This window comes from Lepus europaeus, chromosome 22 (assembly GCF_033115175.1).
Source record: "Lepus europaeus isolate LE1 chromosome 22, mLepTim1.pri, whole genome shotgun sequence".
In the NCBI taxonomy this organism is placed as follows: Eukaryota; Metazoa; Chordata; class Mammalia; order Lagomorpha; family Leporidae; genus Lepus; species Lepus europaeus.
Genome location: NC_084848.1, coordinates 29,655,094 through 29,675,562, shown reverse-complemented (window position 1 = coordinate 29,675,562; position 20,469 = coordinate 29,655,094). Strand labels below are relative to the sequence as shown.

General features: G+C 42.5%; 1 protein-coding gene across 8 annotated transcripts in view; it reads left to right on the top strand.

The window, feature by feature from the left end:
* SIPA1L1 (signal induced proliferation associated 1 like 1) overlaps positions 1 to 20,469 on the top strand; it is a 443,533-nt gene that overhangs the window by 232,606 nt on the left and 190,458 nt on the right. Inside the window, exon 1 of one of the 8 annotated variants that reach the window (XM_062181451.1) lies at positions 18,771 to 18,788. The exons of the other annotated variants lie outside the window; for them this stretch is intronic. The gene's annotated coding sequence lies outside the window, so the exon portion shown is untranslated. Of the gene's footprint in view, positions 1 to 18,770; positions 18,789 to 20,469 lie in introns of those variants that run through there. 8 annotated transcript variants of the gene reach the window in all.

Here is a 20,469-nt window from a genome sequence, read left to right as displayed (position 1 = left end):
ATGAATAACAGTGAAGAAATGCTGTCTAGTAAACTGTGAAGTGTTGTAAGTTGGAGAAGGCGTCATCACCTCTGTCCTCTGCCTGGGTGGCCTGCTGTAAACGGTCTCTGTGAAGTTCCTGATCTCCGTCTGAGAACCAGCTGCTTTTGACAGTGCTGTTCCCAGGGAATAGCCATTTCCTGATGAAGCCAGCTTTTTGTAAAAGGAAAGGATTTGCACATTGAACAAATGTGTCATGTAGTGCGTTAAAGTGAGGTTTTGGATATTTCATAATATTTACAAGTAGAAAAGTCACTGTACAGTATATACAGCAGTTTCCTCTTGGCAGTGACCATGAAGTTGTTGGCCATATGAAAAGTAGCTGTCTTTTATGAATACTGATTCAGAGTGTCTCAGGCTAACTTCTTATTCAGAGGTAGGACTACTTTTCTGACTTCAAGCCTTTTGTATATTGGTGATTTAACTCTGCCCTTGGGCTTTTTACTTTGTACCTATTGATGGCAAAGACTGTATTCATGGAGAGATATGTGACTTGGATTACAGGAAGTATGATTTACAGGGATAGTTAAGAGGGAGGAGGAGGCATCCTCCCCCACCCACCCAAAAGTAATTCAGTATATTACTGTAGCGAGACGGCGGAACTGTTGTTATCTGTTATGAGCAAAGAGATGGCGCTTCTGCTGCAAGGTGCTATCTGGGCAAGCGCCTCTCTGTGCGCTGATGCCTTGTCAGATTTGGAAGCAGGCCTAAAAATGCTTGTGCCTTGGCAGCAGCTTCTCATTGGAAATGCTTGTTTTCTCGCATCTCATAGTAAACCTGTGTTGACTCTAATGGGAGCTCTAAAAAACCATATCATGGAGATTTGACGTTGCTCAGAGCTGGCCGATAGTTGACACTGACAAGCCCCTTGGAATTGTTTCAGAACGCTAATCGCTTGCTGTCAGCAGCTTGTCCTGCTGAGGGGAAGCGATGGGCTGATGGTCGCATGTATTGTGAGACAGTAGGGACATTTCTGAGCTCACATTGTCTGTTCATTCCTTTCCAATATATATTAAAATCAAAATGTTATGAAGGGCTGTGCCAATTGACAACAGGAGTCACTATGCACTGACTCCCCATGTAGGATCTCTGTCCTTAATGTGTAGTACTATGCGAATTAACAGTAAAACTAGTCTTCAAACAGTACTTTATACTTTGTGTGTTCGTGTGGGTGCAAACTGTTGAAATCTTTACTTAGTATATACTAAGTTGATCTTCTGTATATAAAGATAATTAATGAATCTTAATGAAGAATGGGATGGGAGAAGTAGGAGATGGGATGGCTTGCGGGTGGGAAGGTGGTTACGGGGGGAAAAACTGCTATAATCCAAAAGTTGTACTTACGAAATTTATATTTATTAAATAAAAGTTTTCTTAAATAAATAAATAAAAACAATGGTGAACAGCAAAAAAAAAAAAAAAAAAGGAAAGGCTGTGACAAAACTGATGCATAGAATTTGTTTTCAGGAATTTTGGGTATTTAAATGTCAGTTGGCATTGTGGCTCATGGGTGAAACCCTCCCCTGTGATGCTGTCATCTCATGTGGGCACCAGTTAGAGTCCCAGCCGCTCTGCTTCCAATCCACCTTCCTGTTAATGCACCTGGGAACAGAGCAGAGGATGAGTCAAGTGCTTGGGCCCCTGCACCCACATGGGAGACCTGGAAGAAGCTCCTGGCTTCAGTCTGGCCCAGCTGATGGGACCATTTGGGGAATGAACCAGCGGATGGAAGCTTGGTCTCCCTCCTCGCTTCCTTTAACTCTGCCTTTCAAGTAGTAAAATAAATCTTAAAAAATAAAATGTTATTGTTAGAGCTAGCAAAAAAAAATGTATCATTTTTCTTGGAAGTGATGCCTTTGTTGAGAGAAAAAGAAGTGTATAGTAGCATGGGGAATACTTGATTCATCCCAGGAAAACATTTCAACCCTTGTTAGAACGGAATTCTCTGGAATAGGTGTTTGGCCTTGGAGTTAAGACAATTAGGACACCCGTGTCACACATCTGAGTGCCTGGGTTCAATGCCTTGCTCCAGTTCCTGACTCAAGCTTCCTGGCGCTGTAGACCCTGGGAGGCAGCAGTTATGGCTCAGGTACTGGCTTCCTGCAGCTCACATGCAGGCCTGGATTGAGTTCCCAACCCAGGCTGCTGTGGGCATTCCGGGAGTGAAAGAGTGGGTGAGAGTGGTTTGTTTTTTTCTCTCTCATCCACCCAGACCAAGTGGGATTCATCCCCGGTATGCAGGGATGGTTCAACATTTGCAAAACAATCAACGTAATACACTACATTAACAGACTGCAGAAGAAAAACCATATGATTCTCTCAATAGACGCAGAGAAAGCATTTGATAAAATACAACACCCTTTCATGATGAAAACTCTAAGCAAACTGGGTATGGAAGGAACATTCCTCAATACAATCAAAGCAATATATGAAAAACCCACGGCCAACATCCTATTGAATGGGGAAAAGTTGGAAGCATTTCCACTGAAATCTGGTACCAGACAGGGATGCCCTCTCTCACCACTGCTATTCAATATAGTTCTGGAAGTTTTGGCCAGAGCTATTAGGCAAGAAAAAGAAATTAAAGGGATACAAATCGGAAAGGACGAACTCAAACTATCCCTCTTTGCAGATGATATGATTCTTTATTTAGGGGACCCAAAGAACTCTACTAAGAGACTGCTGGAACTCATCGAAGAGTTTGGCAAAGTAGCAGGATATAAAATCAATGCACAAAAATCAACAGCCTTTGTATACACAGGCAATGCCACGGCTGAGGAAGAACTTCTAAAATCAATCCCATTCACAATAGCTACAAAAACAATCAAATACCTTGGAATAAACTTAACCAAAGACGTTAAAGATCTCTATGATGAAAACTACAAAACCTTACAGAAAGAAATAGAAGAGGATACCAAAAAATGGAGAAATCTTCCATGCTCATGGATTGGAAGAATCAATATCATCAAAATGTCTATTCTCCCAAAAGCAATTTATACATTCAATGCAATACCCATCAAGATCCCGAAGACCTTCTTCTCAGATCTGGAAAAAAGGATGCTGAAATTCATATGGAGACACAGAAGACCTCGAATAGCCAAAGCAATCCTGTACAACAAAAACAAAGCCGGAGGCATCACAATACCTGATTTCAGGACATACTACAGGGCAGTTGTTATCAAAACAGCATGGTACTGGTACAGAAACAGATGGATAGACCAATGGAACAGAATAGAAACACCAGAAATCAATCCAAACATCTACAGCCAACTTATATTTGACCAAAGATCCAAATCTAATCCCTGGAATAAGGACAGTCTATTCAATAAATGGTGCTGGGAAAATTGGATTTCCACGTGCAGAAGCTTGAAGCAAGACCCATACCTATCACCTTACACAAAAATTCACTCAACATGGATTAAAGACTTAAATCTACGACCCGAAACCATCAAATTATTAGAGAGCATTGGAGAAACCCTGCAAGATATAGGCACAGGCAAAGACTTCCTGGAAAATACTCCAACAGCACAGGCAGTCAAAACCAAAATTAACATTTGGGATTGCATCAAATTGAGAAGTTTCTGTACTTCAAAAGAAACAGTCAGGAAAGTGAAGAGGCAACCAACAGAATGGGAAAAATATTCGCAAACTATACTACAGACAAAGGATTGATAACCAGAATCTACAAAGAAATCAAGAAAATCCACAACAACAAAACAAACAACCCACTTAAGAGATGGGCCAAGGACCTCAATAGACATTTTTCAAAAGAGGAAATCCAAATGGCCAGCAGACACATGAAAAAATGTTCAAGATCACTAGCAATCAGAGAAATGCAAATCAAAACCACAATGAGGTTCCATCTCACCCCGGTGAGAATGGCTCACATTCAGAAATCTACCAACAACAGATGCTGGAGAGGATGTGGGGGAAAAAGGGACACTAACCCACTGTTGGTGGGAATGCAAACTGGTTAAGCCACTATGGAAGTCTGTCTGGAGATTCCTCAGAAACCTGAACATAACCCTACCATACAACCCAGCCATCCCACTCCTTGGAATTTACCCAAAGGAAATTAATCTGAAAAATAATAAACTTTAAAAAACAGAATTCTCACTCAAGAGACGGATGGTTATTTAGGCAATAAATTCTTTGAGATTAAGGTGAAATCATGTAGTGATTAAATACTCAAATATAGAGAGAAAGGATCTAAGTTGTTGAATGTCAATAGGAACTTGTTTGTGCTATGTTGAAGAGGATTTTTTTTTTTTTTTCTGTCTCTGCTTGTGGTCAGACTAATCGACTATTCCATATGAGGTGAGTCAGTTCTTTTATTGGACCATTTATTAAATGTTAAATTCTGCCCACACATAAGTAAAGTAGCCCCTAAGGCATGTTTCCTATTTATAACAGTTGATATTTGGGTTTTAATGTTTATTGCATCCATCATATCTCCATTTTAAGGATAAATAAATAAAAGTCTTAAGTGCTTAGGTATTTGTAAAAGTAGCAAAATAAGTAATTTAAAGAGCAGGAAACATGGGCTCATGCATATTTCCTTAGAAGTTTAATCTGTTAGTACAATGCAGAGATCACTCAAGAGATACTGTCTTTTGCCACTTGTTCTCATTATTTTAGGCAAGTATTGTAACCATTGTACTGTAGTAACTCTAGACTTCCCAATCAATGCGTTTTCCATTGGTTGGCACGAAGAAATTGAAAAACTTCTAAAGATCAGTAGTAATTGGTTGACTGTAGGGTTAAGGAGAGGAAAGAATCAAAGAAAACTTTATGGCAAGCCCATGATGCGATCTGTTGGCAATCAGCTTGGCTTTGGCAACCCAGCTCCTTCATTTCTTCTGCTTTCCATTAGTAAAGCCATCCTTTCCCATCTTCTGTGGAGCCCTTCTCCTTTGCACGGTTAACCTCTGTTCTGTCCACCCCGCTTCCCTTTCACCTTTCCTGGGATGTGAGTCCTTGAGTCGTATCATTCCAGTCTCTCTCCATCCATGCACTTTCTTTCCTGTAAATGTCCTTCACGTTCTCTACAGCACACATTCTTTGACCCCTCTCAAGTTTTGCCCATTCTCCCTCTTGCTGCCAGTGTGGGGAGATAAAAAAGCAGAAATGAGGAGACTTACTCCATCCCTCTCTTATGTCTTTGCTCCTCCTTCTTCAAGTTTATTTTTTATTAGATATACTATACATCCAGCAAATGCATAGATCCTCAGCGTTCAATTGGTGGTGTTTCTGATTGTTGGCTGTTACAAGTAAAGTTGTTATAAACATTCTTGTTTAAGTTGTTTTGGAGCCACATATTTTCATTTCCCTTGGGTCATACCAGGAGTAGTATTGTTTGGAGCAAAGAGTAGGTGGGTGTGTATTTTATTGTGCAAGAAACTGCCAAACCATTTTCCCGGAGTGGCTGTGCTATTTTATATAGTCGTGCCAGCAGTTCTTGAGAGTTCCAGCTGCTCTACATTTCTCACGATCATTTGGTGTTACTAGTTTTCTTTTTAAATTGAATTGTGCTCTTTATTATGTTTTTAATGATTTATTTTATTAATTTGAAAGGCAGAAAGAGAGAGACAGAGAGAGAAATGAATCTTTTATCTTCTGGTTTACTGGGCTGGCCCAGGCCAAAACCAGGAGTCTGGAACTCCATCTGAGTCTCCCACTTGGGTACAAGAGACCAAGCAATTGGACCATTCTCTGCTGCCCTCGCGTGTGCATTAGCAGAGAGTTGGATTGGAAATGGAGCATCCAGGATTCAAACCTGTGCTTATATAGGATGTTACAATCACAGGTCGTGGCTCAACCCACTGAACCACAGGGCCAGCCCTGAGTTTTTGTTTGTTCATTTAGCTATGTGATGAGTGTTAAATCATATCACATTGTGATTTTAAGTTGCTTTGATGATTTTGGAGCACCTGGTTCTGTGCTTACTGGCCATTCCTATGGCCATTATCTATTTTTGCACAGTACCTTTTTCAAATCTTAAATTTTCTAAATCAGTATCATTACCGTCTTTTTATGTCGACTTGTAAGATTTTATGAGAGTGCTTCAAAGAGTTTGTGGAAAAATAGAATCAAAAGATGTTTATTTTTATGCACAAAATTTGAGATTCATGCGTAGTAGTATGCATTTTCAGATAGTTAGGTTTCTGTCGCTTATATGGGAGAACTAGGTTGAGTTCTTAGCTCCTAGCTTTGATCTGGCCCATCCCAAGTGTTGCCAACATTTGGGGAGTGAACCAGCAGATGGGAAGATCTCTTACTTTCTGACTCTATGTCTCTGTCTTTCAAATGAATAAGAATAAATAAAGACTTAAAAATTCAAACCTCACATTTAAAAAAAGAAAAAGAAAAAGAAAAAAAGCAGGTGGCCCTGAGTGTTTCTGTCTCTTCTTTTCTCTGGTCTGTTTGTTCACATGCTATTACACTCCAGCTTGAGTACTATCGCTTTGTGATGAAGTCATCCGACTTCATTCTTTTGTTTGTTTGTTTGTTTGTTTGTTTTGACAGGCAGAGTTAGACAGTGAGAGAGAGAGAGAGACAGAGAGAAAGGTCTTCCTTCCGTTGATTCACTCCCGTAATGGCCGCCATGGCCAGCGCTACGCCGATCCGAAGCCAGGAGCCAGGTGCTTCCTCCTGGTCTCCCATGCGGGTGCAGAGCCCAAGCACTTGGGCCATCCTCCACTGCCTTCCCGGGCCACAGCAGAGAGCTGGACTGGAAGAGGAGCAACCAGGACAGAATCCGGTGCCCCAACCGGGACTAGAATCTAGGGTGCTGGCGCCGCAGGCGGAGGATTAGCCAAGTGAGCCGCAGCGCTGGCCTCAACTTCATTCTTTTAATTGCTTTGGATATTATAGATCCTTTGTATTTTCATATAAATTTTGGAGTCAATGTGTCATGCCTGCCTGATTCCCTTGAAACCTATATTTCAGTTTGTGGAGAATAGACATTCTGATATTATTGAGCCTTCCTATCTGTGAACCTCTCCACATAATTTCTGTCAACATTGTTTATAGTTTTCAATATAGAGCTGGTACATCTTCCATTAGATATATTGTTTTCATTTGACATATTGGATTTTATATGTTCTTATTATATATTCCTCTATGTAGTTTTTCAAATTTTATTTAATTGTCCCCTTACCGGTATACAAAAACAGAATTGCTACAGACTGCCCAAATTCCATTGCTATTTCCATATTGTGTGTGTTTGTGCATCTGTTATTTCTATAAGGTTATTTGCATACATAATCATATATGTTTGTGAATATGGACATTTTCATTTCCTTTCCCATCTTTATACCATTTAAAATGTTTTTCTGTCTTCATTAAGTAACTTAGAACTTTTAGTACAATGTGAACTAGAAGTGGTGAGAACAAATACTCTTGCCTTATCCTGATCTTAGGAAGAAAGTGCAAGTGTTTCACTGTTAACTCATACCTAATTTTTTTTTTTTACACTCTAGCTTCTGCTCTTTTAAAGCTCTATATAATTTTGTATTTTCATTCCCAAGTCCATGATGCTCAGTGTGCATATTCCTGGGCTTTCCTATGCTTGTGATATTCTTGTATTACCCCCACTTTTCTCTTTGTTTTCTGCTTCCCTTCCCAAGAAGTGCTTTTTCTTCTTCTGTTCCAGCATCCCTTCTGTCCTCCTACCTTTGTGAAAATACTGTTTTCTGTCTCTCTCTTTCTAAAGATTTATATATTTGTTTATTTGAAAATCTGAATTACAGAGAAGAGAGGGAGAGAGAGACAGAGAGACAGAGATGTCTTCCATCTGCTGGTTCATTCCCCAAACAGCTGCAATGGGCCAAAGCCAGAAGAAAAGCTTCTTCCAGGTCTCCCACGTGGGTGCAGGGGCCCAAGCATTTGGACCATCTTCCACTGCTTTCCCAGACCACAGCAGAGAGCTGGATCAGAAGTGGAACAGCCGGAACTAACTGGTGCCCATGTGGGATGCTGGCACTGCAGATGGCACCTTAACCGCAGCACTGGTCTCTATTGTTTTCTCTTTTACTGGCTTCTTTTCTCATTCACTTATTCTTTTTTAAGAGTTTATTTATTTGAGAGATACAGTTACAGAGAGAGACAGAAAGGTCCTCCATCTGCTGGTTCACTCTCCATATGGCTGCATGGCCAGAGCTGAGTCAATCTGAAGCCAGGAGCCAGGAGCTTCTTCTTAATCTCCTATGCAGGAGCAGGGGCCCAAGGACTCAGGCCATCTTCCACTGCTTTCCCAGGCCATAAACAGAGAGCTGGATTGGAAGAGGAGCAGCTGGGACAGGAACCAGTGTACCCATATGGGATGCCAGCACTGCAGGCAGAGGGTTGGCCTATTGTGCCACAGCACCAGCCTCTCATTCATTTATTCTTAGAGAGTTCCTAATCTTCAAGTGTTTACTGAGCAGACACTGTATAACTGTTGCCTTCTGGAGCTGTACAGGTTGACATTTGGTCTGTGTCCCAAGAGCTCACTGTGAAATGAGCTCTTTAGAATCTCCAAAGCCTGGACAATGCTCTGGTTAAATGAACAGCTGCTGGAAATTCCCTGGAAGGGATGGACGCGTCACTGTCTGGTGGGGACCAAAGCCAAGGCCCGAGGGAGAAGATGGTGCTGCTTCTCTTCCCTCTTCTTGTGCAGCCACCCAAGACGAAGACGAAGACGAGGGCGTCCTTTCCTCCTCTGCCTGTGCTCACATCCATTCTCAGTTGCTCCTGTGCTGTCTCTCAGCATGGAAGCAGAGTTTCAGAATTATACTGTGGTGCTTAGTGCTTTAGTGCCGTGTGTGATTTGGGGGTAATTAGCTCTCTTAATAGCTCTTTAGCTGGCCGGCGCCCTGGCTCACTAGGCTAATACTCCACCTGCGGCACCGGCACCCTGGGTTCTAGTCCCGGTTGGGGCGCCGGATTCTGTCCCGGTTGTTCCTCTTCCAGGCCAGCTCTCTGCTGTGGCCTGGGAAGGCAGTGGAGGATGGCCCAAGTCCTTGGGCCCTGCACCCGCATGGGAGACCAGGAGAAGAACTTGGCTCTTGACTTTGGATCAGTGCAGTGTGCCAGCCGCAGCACACTGGCTGTAGCGGCCATTTGGGGGTGAACCAACGGAAAAGGAAGACTTCCTTCTCCCTGTCTCTCTCTCTCACTGTCTAACTCTGCCTGTCAAAAAAAAAAAAAAAAAAAAAGCTTTTTAGCTGTCAATGGTAGTAAATTTTGTTTTATTTTTAGAAACTATAGAATTTTATAAACATCCAAAATTCACAAGAAAGTCCTCAAATTAATGAACTCATTGAAAACCTTGGCTTTTGTTCATAAGTGACTTATACTTCATTACTGGGTAATGTTTGTATTAGGAAACTGTTTTTGGAATGCACTAATTCTCCAGGATAATTCTTTGTTGGAATGTTTCTTTTGGAGGGCTTCTTTCACTCCAAGCTTGGGCAGGAGGTGACTCGGACCTGTTGTGTGTGGAGCCGACTCTCTAGCCTTGAGCAGTGCGTGCTGGTGAGCTGCCCTTCTCCGGCATTCCTGCTTCAGCCTTTTGATCCATTTCTTCTTCCAAGCAGTGTCTGTTGCTGTCTTTGTCATAGCGCCTGTCTTAATAAAGAGCTTTGCAGATTTTCTTGTAAAGTCATCATGACAACAGAAAAAAAATTTTCAAAAGATTTATTTATTTATTTGAAAGTCAGAATTACAGAGGGGGTTGGGAGACAGAGAGAGAGGTTCACTCCCCAAATGGCTGCAACAGCCAGGACTGGGCCAGGCCAAAGCCAGGAGACTGGGGCTTCATCCAAGTCTCCCACATAGGTACAAGGGCCCATACTCGGGCCATCTTCCACTGCTTTCCCATGGAAATCCCAGAGCTGTATTGAAAGTGAAGTAGCTGGGACTTGATTTTGGTGTCCACAATGCCAGTCCTACAGGACCCCCTCCCCCCTTTTTTAAAGATTTATTTATTTGAAAGTCAGAGTTAGACATCTTTCATCCACTGGTTGATTTACTCCCCAGGTGGTCACAATGGCCATGCCAAAGCCAGGAGCCAGGAGCTAGGAACTTCTCTTAGATCCCCCATAAGGGTGGTTGGGAGCAGTTGGGCCATCTTCTGCTGCTTTCCCAGGCCATGAAAAGGGAGCTGGATTAGAAATAGAGTAGCTGGACTCAAACCCATACCCATATGGAATGCTGGCATTGGAAGCCGGGGCTTTACCTGGTACCCCAGAACACCAGCCCCAGGACATATTTTTTAAGGAGGCACCAACTAGGGATTATTTTCAGATCATTAAATTATAAGTCTATGAATACTTCCTCATTACAGATAATATATTTATAGGACATTCTTTAGTGATTTCATTAGGATGAAGGCAAAGCGATTCAAATCATTTAAGATATACAAACTAAATGATGTATTTCTGGGTTCAGGAAAATGTATGCTACTCAGTATCTATTAAATATGTTCCTAAAACTTTACCATGCTTATAAGTCACATGTCTGTGAATGCTTTCAGCATTGTAGTCACTGAATTTCTATCATTTATAAAATTTGAAAGAACTTTTGAAAGGTAAAAAAAAATTACCCTTTATTACTAGTGGATGTTTAAATGTATGTCTGCAGGGTGGAGAATGTGATGATCTTATGGTGGGCGCCGTGGCTCAACAGGCTAATCCTCCGCCTTGCGGCGCCGGCACACTGGGTTCTAGTCCCGGTCGGGGCTCTGGATTCTGTCCCGGTTGCCCCTCTTCCAGGCCAGCTCTCTGCTGTGGCCAGGGAGTGCAGTGGAGGATGGCCCAAGTGCTTGGGCCCTGCACCCCGTGGGAGACCAGGAGAAACACCTGGCTCCTGCCATCGGATCAGCGCCGTGCACCGGCCGCAGCGCGCCAGCCACGGTGGCCATTGGAGGGTGAACCAACGGCAAAAGGACGACCTTTCTCTCTGTCTCTCTCTCACTGTCCACTCTGCCTGTCTTAAAAAATAAATAAATGAATGAATGAATGAATGAATGAAAAAAAAGAATGTGATGATCTTAGAAGATGTTTGTGTATCAGATAAAATCAGTGTGTATCAATATATTTTATATGTCTTTAAATGCATTAATCAATATCCCATCAACAGAGATATCAGTGTTTTCAGCATAATTTACATTAAGATGATTATACTTGTAAATTATAAGCAAAATAAGTTTGAAATTCAGTATAAAAGTGAAGTGAAAAGTCATACTCATTAATGAGCTACTGCTTGAGCTTTATCTGACCATGAACAGTTGAGTCTTATCCTTTAGAATTTATTAGTTTCTAATTTTAAACCCATGTCTGTCTTTTCCAATTTTTTTGCCTTATGTGTGATTAAAAATGCCTCCCTTTCATTGGACTCCATGAGGGTTCTGAGTGGGCCAGCACTGTGTCTGGGGTGCTCGAGAAAGGCTAGGGTGGGTGTTTTGCTGAGGGACCTCCAGGGACCTGTCAGTCTTCCACAGGGCCCCGCCGTGCAAGGTCCTGTTGATCAGCAGAGTATGAATTTTTAGGCATTATTTATTCCCGGAAACGGTTTTCCTGAATTCTCCCTTTTGAGATTTCTTGTTACTGTCTTTCAGTGGACAGTCCTTTTCAGTGGAAGACCGTCTTCTCTTTTCCTATTGTGCCTGGTTCTCCCTTGTCTGGGGTGCTGGCCCTAGTGAGCGAACTGTCCCACATGTGGGCAGGGGGTGCTGCTGGACCTCTTCTGAGTATTGCTGCTTTTTTCTTTATTCTCTAACTATTTCTGCTCACATTGCTGGGCAGAGTTAGAGTTGAAGGTCAAGTGCAAGCATGTAATTGTTTTCTGTCACAAGTTGGCCAATTGAGTGATTTTTATTTAGTTATTTGAAATAGGTCAGCAAACACATTGTATTAATTCCGTAGTTTAAATGGGCCATCTGTGGAGTCACTGTGGTAATTGTTCCTTTTTTGTGAGTACCAGTGTGCCCAGCTAAGATGCGGCCAAGGGCATTGGGAATCATTTCAAGGAGACCAGCACGCTGAGCAGCGGGCTCCTGTCACTGAAACTTGCCTTTGGAGAGCTTTTGTCAGTTTGTTTGCTTCTAGATTCCTTTTCCTTGATTGTGAGAGTTTGGTTTTTTGATTTGTGGAAGTTGAGAGTCATGCTTTATTGAAGATAATTAGAAAGCAGGGGAAGTAGGATTTGGAATAGGAAAAATGAGACCACACGTTTGGCTTAGCAATGGTGGAATTTCTTTGTTGTGAAGTTTTGGGTAATACAGAAGGAAACAGTAGACAATAAACCTGATCCCTACAATTACACTCTTCTGTAGCTCTTAGGAGAGGAGCTGAGACCATGCTGTGGGGTTGTCAGAGCGGAAGTTTGTTTTTTAAGATTTATTTATTTATTTAAAAGGGAAAGAGAGAAATGGAGGGAGAGAGATCTTTCATCCATTTCTTCATTCCCAAATAGCCGGAACAGCTGAGGCGGGGCCAGTCTGAAGCCAGGAACTCCATCCTAGTCTCCCATGTGGGTGCAGGAGCCCAAGCACTTGGACCATCTTCTGCTTTCTCAGGTGCATTAGCAGGGAGCTGGGTCAGAAACATACATGACAGCACTGGAACCAGTGCTCTGGGGGATGTGGACATTGCAGATGGTAGTGTAACCTGCTGCAACAGTGCTGACGCCAGAGGTGAAGTTGGAAAGCAAAGTAATTTAAGTTCATTGCCTGAGAACATGTGAAATGTGCATGTTACTCTGATGTGGAAAGTACAGGTAAAACATGGAGTCTGAAAGGTAGCAGCTGTGTAAATGGGGAACTAGCCCGCGAAGTGACTTGTGATCTGTGGAGAAGAAATATGCCAGTGCTATTCTGGGTGCCCTACCCCCGGCTCCTGAGCTGATACTGTGTAGTTCTGCGTGCCTGTGTGACTCCTGGTTCTGGGTCTGGGGCTCAGACTTTCTTTAGACTTTGGCTTCCAGCTACCTTCCACAGAGACGTCCAGCAGACTTTTAACATTTGACATGGACAGCAGAGAACTCTTGATTTATATCTAGCTGGTCCTGGCTCCCTGGGACTTTTCTCAGTTTTAACACTGGAAGTTGGGGCTTGTGCTGTGGCATAGCAGGTAAAGCCTCCCCCTGCAGTTCCGGCATCCTGTTTGAGCGCCAGTTCAAGACCCAGCTGCTCTGCTTCCTATCCAGCTCTCTGCTATGGCCTGAGAGAACAGTGGAAGATGGCCCAAGTGCTTGGGCCCCTGCACCCATGTGGGAGACCTGAAAGAGGCTCAGATCAGTGTAGCTCTGGCCATTGCATCCAGTTGGGGAGTGAACCAGCCAGATGGAACACCTCTCTTCCTCTCTCTCTCTCTCTCTCTCTCTCTCTCCCTCTCTCTCCCTCTCTCTCCCTCCCTCCCTCCCTCCCTCTCCTTCTCTCTCTGTGTAACTCTGACTTTCAAATAAATAAATAGATCTTTAAAAAAAAAAAAACACAAAGTCTCACATTGTAGGATACCCCCTCTGTTCTGGGCAAACCAAGATAGCAGGTCACCAAGTTCATATTCTTTAAACCTGTTCACCACTCAGATTTCTTGGCAGAACCATCAAGATCAATTTAAACTTTGAAGACCATCCTTGATTCACACCTTTCTCAACCACTACATATATCCTGTTTTACAGTGGCATCTAATCCATCAGCATGCCTTGTCTCCACCCCAGCAATTCACAACTCCATCCACTTCTCCATCTCTGCTCCTCCCACCTTAAGGCAAGCCTGTTTCACCTTGAGCTGGATCCTATCACAAGATGAAGACATGAAACCTTACACATGGTTCTTGAAATCCAACCCTGTTACATGGATCTGCAAGCTGACTCCTAGACTGACTCAGTCTCTCTCCTCCCTCCAGCCACAGTGGTTCTCTGCCTCAGACATGCTAAGTTTGTTCATGCTTTAGGCCCTTGTCCATCTGCTGGGAATGTCCTTTTTTAGTGTAGCTGATTTCTCTTCGATGTTTAGGTCGTCTTATCCTAAAACATTTACTCAAGAGTGGCTTTCCTTGACCAGTCTATTGAAGGTAAGTCAGCCAGGCACTTTGACTATGTTACTATATTTCAGTGTTCTGGATGGCACTTGCCACTGCCCATCTGGTATACTCTTCCCCAGTTTGCTTGCTGTCACTCTCACCTATTAGAACGTAACCCCCACAATTCACAGTGCTGAGCACTGTGTTCCATCCCTTTTTGTATTTTAGGCCAGGTTTCAGAACAGAAAATAGTATTAATTGAAATAAAGAATAGCCTTATTGACCACAGGTTAAAACTCTAAGGAAAAGAAGAGCTTGAAAGATTTTTAGCAAGCCAGGGTCAGTAAGTAGAAAGTAAATTTACCATATCTGTTATTACCACTACAAAATGTACAGAATGTCATTGATATTGTCTTCACTTAATAGGTTATCATCCTTGTGTTAGCTAAAATAAAAGAATAATCAGATTCAGAGATATTCATAAAGCCATTTTACTATAATTTGTGCTGCTTTTTTTAAAAAAAGATTGATTTGTTTATGTAAAAGGCAGAGTTAGAGAGTTATCTTCCAAACAATGGTTCACTCCCCAAGGGGCCACAGTGGCTGGAATTGGGCCAGGCTGAAGCCAGGAGCTTCCTCTGGGTCTCCCACATGAGTGCAGGGGCCCAAGGACTTGGGCCATCTCCTGCTGCTTTCCCAGGCCATAGCAGAGAGCTGGATCGGAAGTGGAGCAGCTGGGACTTGAACTGGTTCCCCATATGGGATGCCAGCACTGCAGATGGTGGCTTAATCTGCTGCACCACAGCGCTGGCTCCTGTGCTGCATTTAAGTCATAGATTTGGCAATGATGACTTCTCCTACAGCAGTTTTTGAGGATGTACCCTGCATGAAAGTAGAATCATTGTATATGAACCTTGGAGTATTCTTACTTGCTCTGATCTGGGGGATATGTGTTGGAGCTTGGGTGATGAAAAAATCTTTGTATTCAAACATACTTCTGAATCAGAGTCTCAACCTCAGGACTATGGCATTTGGGGCCAGATAAGATAATCCTTTGTTGTGCACTTCCTGGTGTTCTACCATGTGTCACAGCATACTGGGCCTCTACCGCTAGATAGCACACCTCACTGTGACCACAGCATTTCTGAATACTGCCAGATGTCCCCTAGAAGGCCCAGATCTCCCCTCGACAGTGAATGGTCGTCTACTATTTTCTTTACATTAGAAAATTATAATTATTTTTTGAAAATTTATTTTATTTTATTTATTTGAAAGAGTTTCAGAGAGAGGTAGAGACAAAGAGAGATGTCTTCCATCCACTGATTCCAAAACCAGGAGCTTCTTCCAGGTTTCCCACATGGGTGCAGGAGCCCAAGCACTTGGGCCATCTTGTACTGCTTTCCCAGGTCATTAGCAGGTAGCTGGATCGGAATTGGAGCAGCTGGGACTTGAACTGGTGCCCATATGGGATGCCAGCACTGCAGGCCGGGGTTTTAACCTGCTGCTCCACAGTGCCAGCCCCGATTACTTTTAAAAAAATTTTTTTTTAAATTTTTTGACAGGCAGAGTGGACAGTGAGAGAGAGACAGAGAGAAAGGTCTTCCTTTTGCCGTTGGTTCACCCTCTAATGGCCGCCGCGGTAGGCATGCTGCGGCCGGCGCACCACGCTGATCCGATGGCAGGAGCCAGGTACTTATCCTGGTCTCCCACGGGGTGCAGGGCCCAAGCACTTGGGCCATCCTCCACTGCACTCCCTGGCCACAGCAGAGAGCTGGCCTGGAAGAGGGGCAACCGGGACAGGATCGGTGCCCTGACCGGGACTAGAACCCGGTGTGCCAGCGCCGCAAGGCAGAGGATTAGCCTAGTGAGCCGCGGCACCGGCCACTTTAAAAACTTTTTAATGTATTTTCACTTGATTTGAAAGGGAGACCGAGGGACAAAGAAAGATCTTTCATCCACTGGGTCACTCCCCAAATGGCCCACAACAGCCAGGGCTGGGCCAGGTGGAGACCAGAAGCCTGGAACTCAGTCTGAGGCTCCCATGTGTCTGGCAGGGACCCAATTACTTGAGGCATCACTGCTGCCTTCCAGGGTTCACTTTAGCCGGAAGCTGCATTGGAGGAGGGGGGAGACTTTAATCAAGCACTCCAGTAGTTTGGGATGCAGGGAGCCCAACCTATGTCTTAACTACACACTGAGTACCTGCTCTGGGAAATTAGAATATTTAAAAGACCTAGTAGAAAAAATTTGTTTGGACTGGAGAGATGTAGCAGATTTTACAAAGGTATTATAATGAAAGATTGTTCATCTTGCACCATTACCAAATTATGAGAATCTGTTTTAAATGTCTGTGTTTCCTGAGTTCCACAGTAAGCTTTGTATTAGGAATCTAAAATATTCTGAGAGAATTTGTTCTTTCAGTGTTTCTGTATTTTTGCCTGCTCTCATCGCCATGAAGCGAAACACTCTGAGACATGTTGGGGTTAAAAACAGTAATGACAGAAGGCACAAAAAGCCTCATATTTTTCTCTTCTATTCTTTCCCCCCTTTTCTGTTCTTCCTTGCCTCTCTGTCAAACAAATGGGGTATCTAGTTTGAATGATTTTAAGTTGAGCATCGACATAGGAAAGGCTTGTTTTTTAGCGCTCCCCTCCCCTGGAAAATGCTAACAGTGTACTTTGCACAGACCTATGCATTGATACTCTGAGGAGAGGGAAAATGTGTCAGAAATGTGCAGTGAGGCAGCCCTTTTCCTTGGCCTGCACCCATTTTCTAGGTCTGTGTGCTTCAGAGTTCCCGTTGCATTATTGCTTAGGTTTCCCCTGCGTCATTACAGAATTACTTTGTGTGTGTGTGTGTGTGTGTTTTAAAGATTTATTTATTTGAAAGGCAGAGTTAGAGGAGAGAGACAGAGATTGATCTTCTATCCACTGGTTCTCTCACCCAAATGGCCACAATGAGCAGGTCTGGGCGAGCCAGGAGCTTCTTCTGTGTCTCCCATGTTGGTGCTAGGACCCAATTGGTCCATCTTCCACTGCTTTCCCAGGAGCATTCGCAGGGAGCTGGGTTGAAAGTGGAACAGCCGAGACTCTAACTGGAGCCCATGTGGGATGCCGGCACCGCAGGCAGAGGCTTAACCTTCTACCTCACAGCACCGGCCCCAGAATTACTTTTTCATATACATATGTAAGCTAGTGTTTTTGTAAAACTGATGATTCTTTAAGTGCAAGTCTTAATTGACTTTCTTAAACTGAGACCTGGGCACGGTGCTGTGTGTAAGCTAGTGAGTGGTGGGAGACAACATACTCTGGAGGAGTGTGAGCTTCAGTCTCCTTAATAAGGCTGTGGAAATGTTGGAGATGGTTGTGCTGCACCTGCCATTCCATGTCCATCAGAAATCCAAAAAACGGCTCTGGTCAGCATTCATGTTTTTCAGGCTATGGTTTTCGTTTGAAATTCATAGCCTCATCCAATCATGGACTTTGAGCTTTGAGTCTGAATGGATTATTCTGTTCAGTACCCTCAGATGTCTCAAGATGGAAGTCCAACTTGGGCAGATGTTTTCTCTCTTAACATCTATGAAAGGTGCATCTTCTGCTAGGTTGTAGGAGCATGTGCTGAGAATGCTACTTGTGCTTAGCAAGAGGGGTTGGGACACTTCTCAGAGTCTACATCTTTTTCCTAAGCAAGCAACTCTCTCTCTCTCTCTCTCTTTTTTTTTTTTTTGACAGGCAGAGTTAGACAGTGAGAGAGAGAGACAGAGAAAAAGGTCTTCCTTTCTCCATTGGTTCACCCCCCAAATGGCTACTATGGCTAGTGTATTGAGGCCGGCGCGCTGCGCCAATCCAAAGCCAGGAGCCAGGTGCTTCTCCTGGTTTCCCATGCGGGTGCAGGGCCCAAGGACCTGGACCATCCTCCATGCACTCCCAGGCCACAGCAGAGAGCTGGCTTGAAGAGGAGTACCCGGGACAGAATCCGGCACCCTGACTGGATCTGGAACCCGGGGTACTGGCACCACAGGCGGAGGATTAGCCTAGTGAGCCGCGGTGCCAGCCTGCAACTGACTCTTAATGTTAATTATCAATCCAGCCTTGGCTTTACTGTGCTCAGACCGTCAAACATTAATTTCAGGAGATGTAAATGGATCATTTCTTTTTTAAACAATATTAGTGCTCCCTTTGCACAAAGACATGATACTGAATTTAAAAGTGGCTGACTTTGAAGAAGAAAACTGTGTCATTTAAGCATGAGACTTAAGAATTAAATGAAGTTTGTAAAAGGTGTCCTACTTTTCGATATTAGATTAGTGAGAAACGATGGTCTTTTGTAAATTGTTCTGTGTCTATCTCCCTGTCAGCCTTATGAGAAACTTGAGATGTTCTTGGCTCTCTGAGAAGAACTCTCACAGGTGACTTTCTTATAAAGAGCTAGTGGAGACTTCTCTTTGTTCATCTGTACGTTGATCAGAACAAGACCACAGTTGAAAAATCACAACATCTTCTGACTTTTTTCTTATAAAAAATATGGTGAGTTATAAATGTTTCATTCTTATTCCCCTTATCTGTTTACTTCCTTTGGCTTTAGACTCAGTAAGTGGATGTTTCTGAGGACCCACTGTGTGCCAGGGAGAAGTGACAAGCCGCTGGAGACCCCATCTTCTTAGGCCCTGGAGGAACCTAGAACATTATCTATAACGTTACTGATCCTAAAATACTCATTGCTGGTGGTATTCTCCTCTTCCATGTATGTGCTGTTTTATTTTTCTTTCTCTTTATATTTTTGAACTCATAATCCTGTACACACACACAAATTTTAGTCTCTTGATACATATGCCTAAAGCTTTTTTTAAACCACTTTTCATTCTTTCCAATTGCTAATAATCACATCTTGTTTAAAAGAGCCTCTTTTGAATTTCTTTATTGAACAGAAATATTTTAAGTATCAAACCAATTATTTTTTTCTTGTTGTAAATCATTTATTAATAGTTCTTTTCATTTTTCTTTTGGGGTTGTATTATTTTATCTTGATTAGCAGTATCTAATTGCATATATTCAGTGTATTAAACCTGTGTTATATTTGCCATAGTTTTCTTAGTAGTTTTTTATTTGTCTTTAAAAAAAGAGAGAGGGATTTATTTATTTACTTGAGAGGCAGAGTTACAGACAGAGGGAGAAACAGAGAGGTCTTCCATCTGCTGATTCATCCTCAAATGGCCACAGTGGCCAAAGCTGGGCTGATCCAAAGCCAGGAGCTTTTTCTGGTTCTTCCATGAGAGTGCAGGGGCCCACGCACTTGGGCCATCTCCTGCTTTTCTATGCCATTAGCAGTGGAATATCCTGGACTCAAACCAGCACTCATGAGATGCTGGTGTCACGGGCAGATGCTTAACCTACTACGCCACAGTGCCAACCCCTGATTTCTCTTTTAATATATAGGTATTTTAGTTTTATGTAAGGGAATCTAGCTATGTCTTCCTGTGTGATTTTTTTTTTTATAAGTTTTTCACATAGAAAATTCCCATTCACATATCACTTTTTTTCCTGGCATTTTACTAATTTCTAACTAAATTCTAAGCACTCATTTATTTCCTAAGAAAGGAAGCCTACTATTTGTGAACTAGTAGAACTTTGCTACTGGTCATGGTTACTGCAGGTTGTGCTTTTGTGGTTCTGTGTACAAATGGACTACTTGTGCTAATTGTTAACTTCTGGCTTTGCCATGCCACTTGGTTCTTGCATTCCAATTTAATTCCATGTGTCTGTGATTCTGTTAAGTTCATTGGGAATGTACTTTATTGCATAAAAAGGATGAAAATGAACAGAGTAATATGAAATTGACCCACAGGCATGACTGATTCCTATGTGAGTTCATGCTTTGTTTTCAGAGGCCCAGAAAGGAAAGTTGATTCTTTTCTGATGTATCTGATACAAAGAAACCTGTCTCACCTTGCTGTACTAGGAGTATTAAGGATTGTAGCATGAGATCCCAGATGACTGCCAAATAGAACATAAAATATTATCTCTGGCTTGTTTTATGGAGATAATTGCTAATTTTCTAATATGTACAAGTTCAATTTTTAATACTGTTAAGCCATTTCATATGAAATTAAAATGCTTTCAAGTCTCTGGAAAATCAATATGATTAGCCTATATTGTAGGAAATTATTGAATATTGGCTTGTGATAAGTAAATTAGTTTTCTCATAATTAAACCAAAAACCTCCTGTTAGAATTTATATTCATAGCTTTCTGGTTAAAATGTTTTCTTGAATTCAAAGTCCTGTTTGTTGTTTTTTAAAGATTTGTTTTATTTTATTTGAAGACTAAGGCTGAGTTTTATATATATATATATATATAGAGAGAGAGAGAGAGAGAGAGAGACAGACAGACAGACAGACACAGAGATCTTCCATCTATTGGCTCACT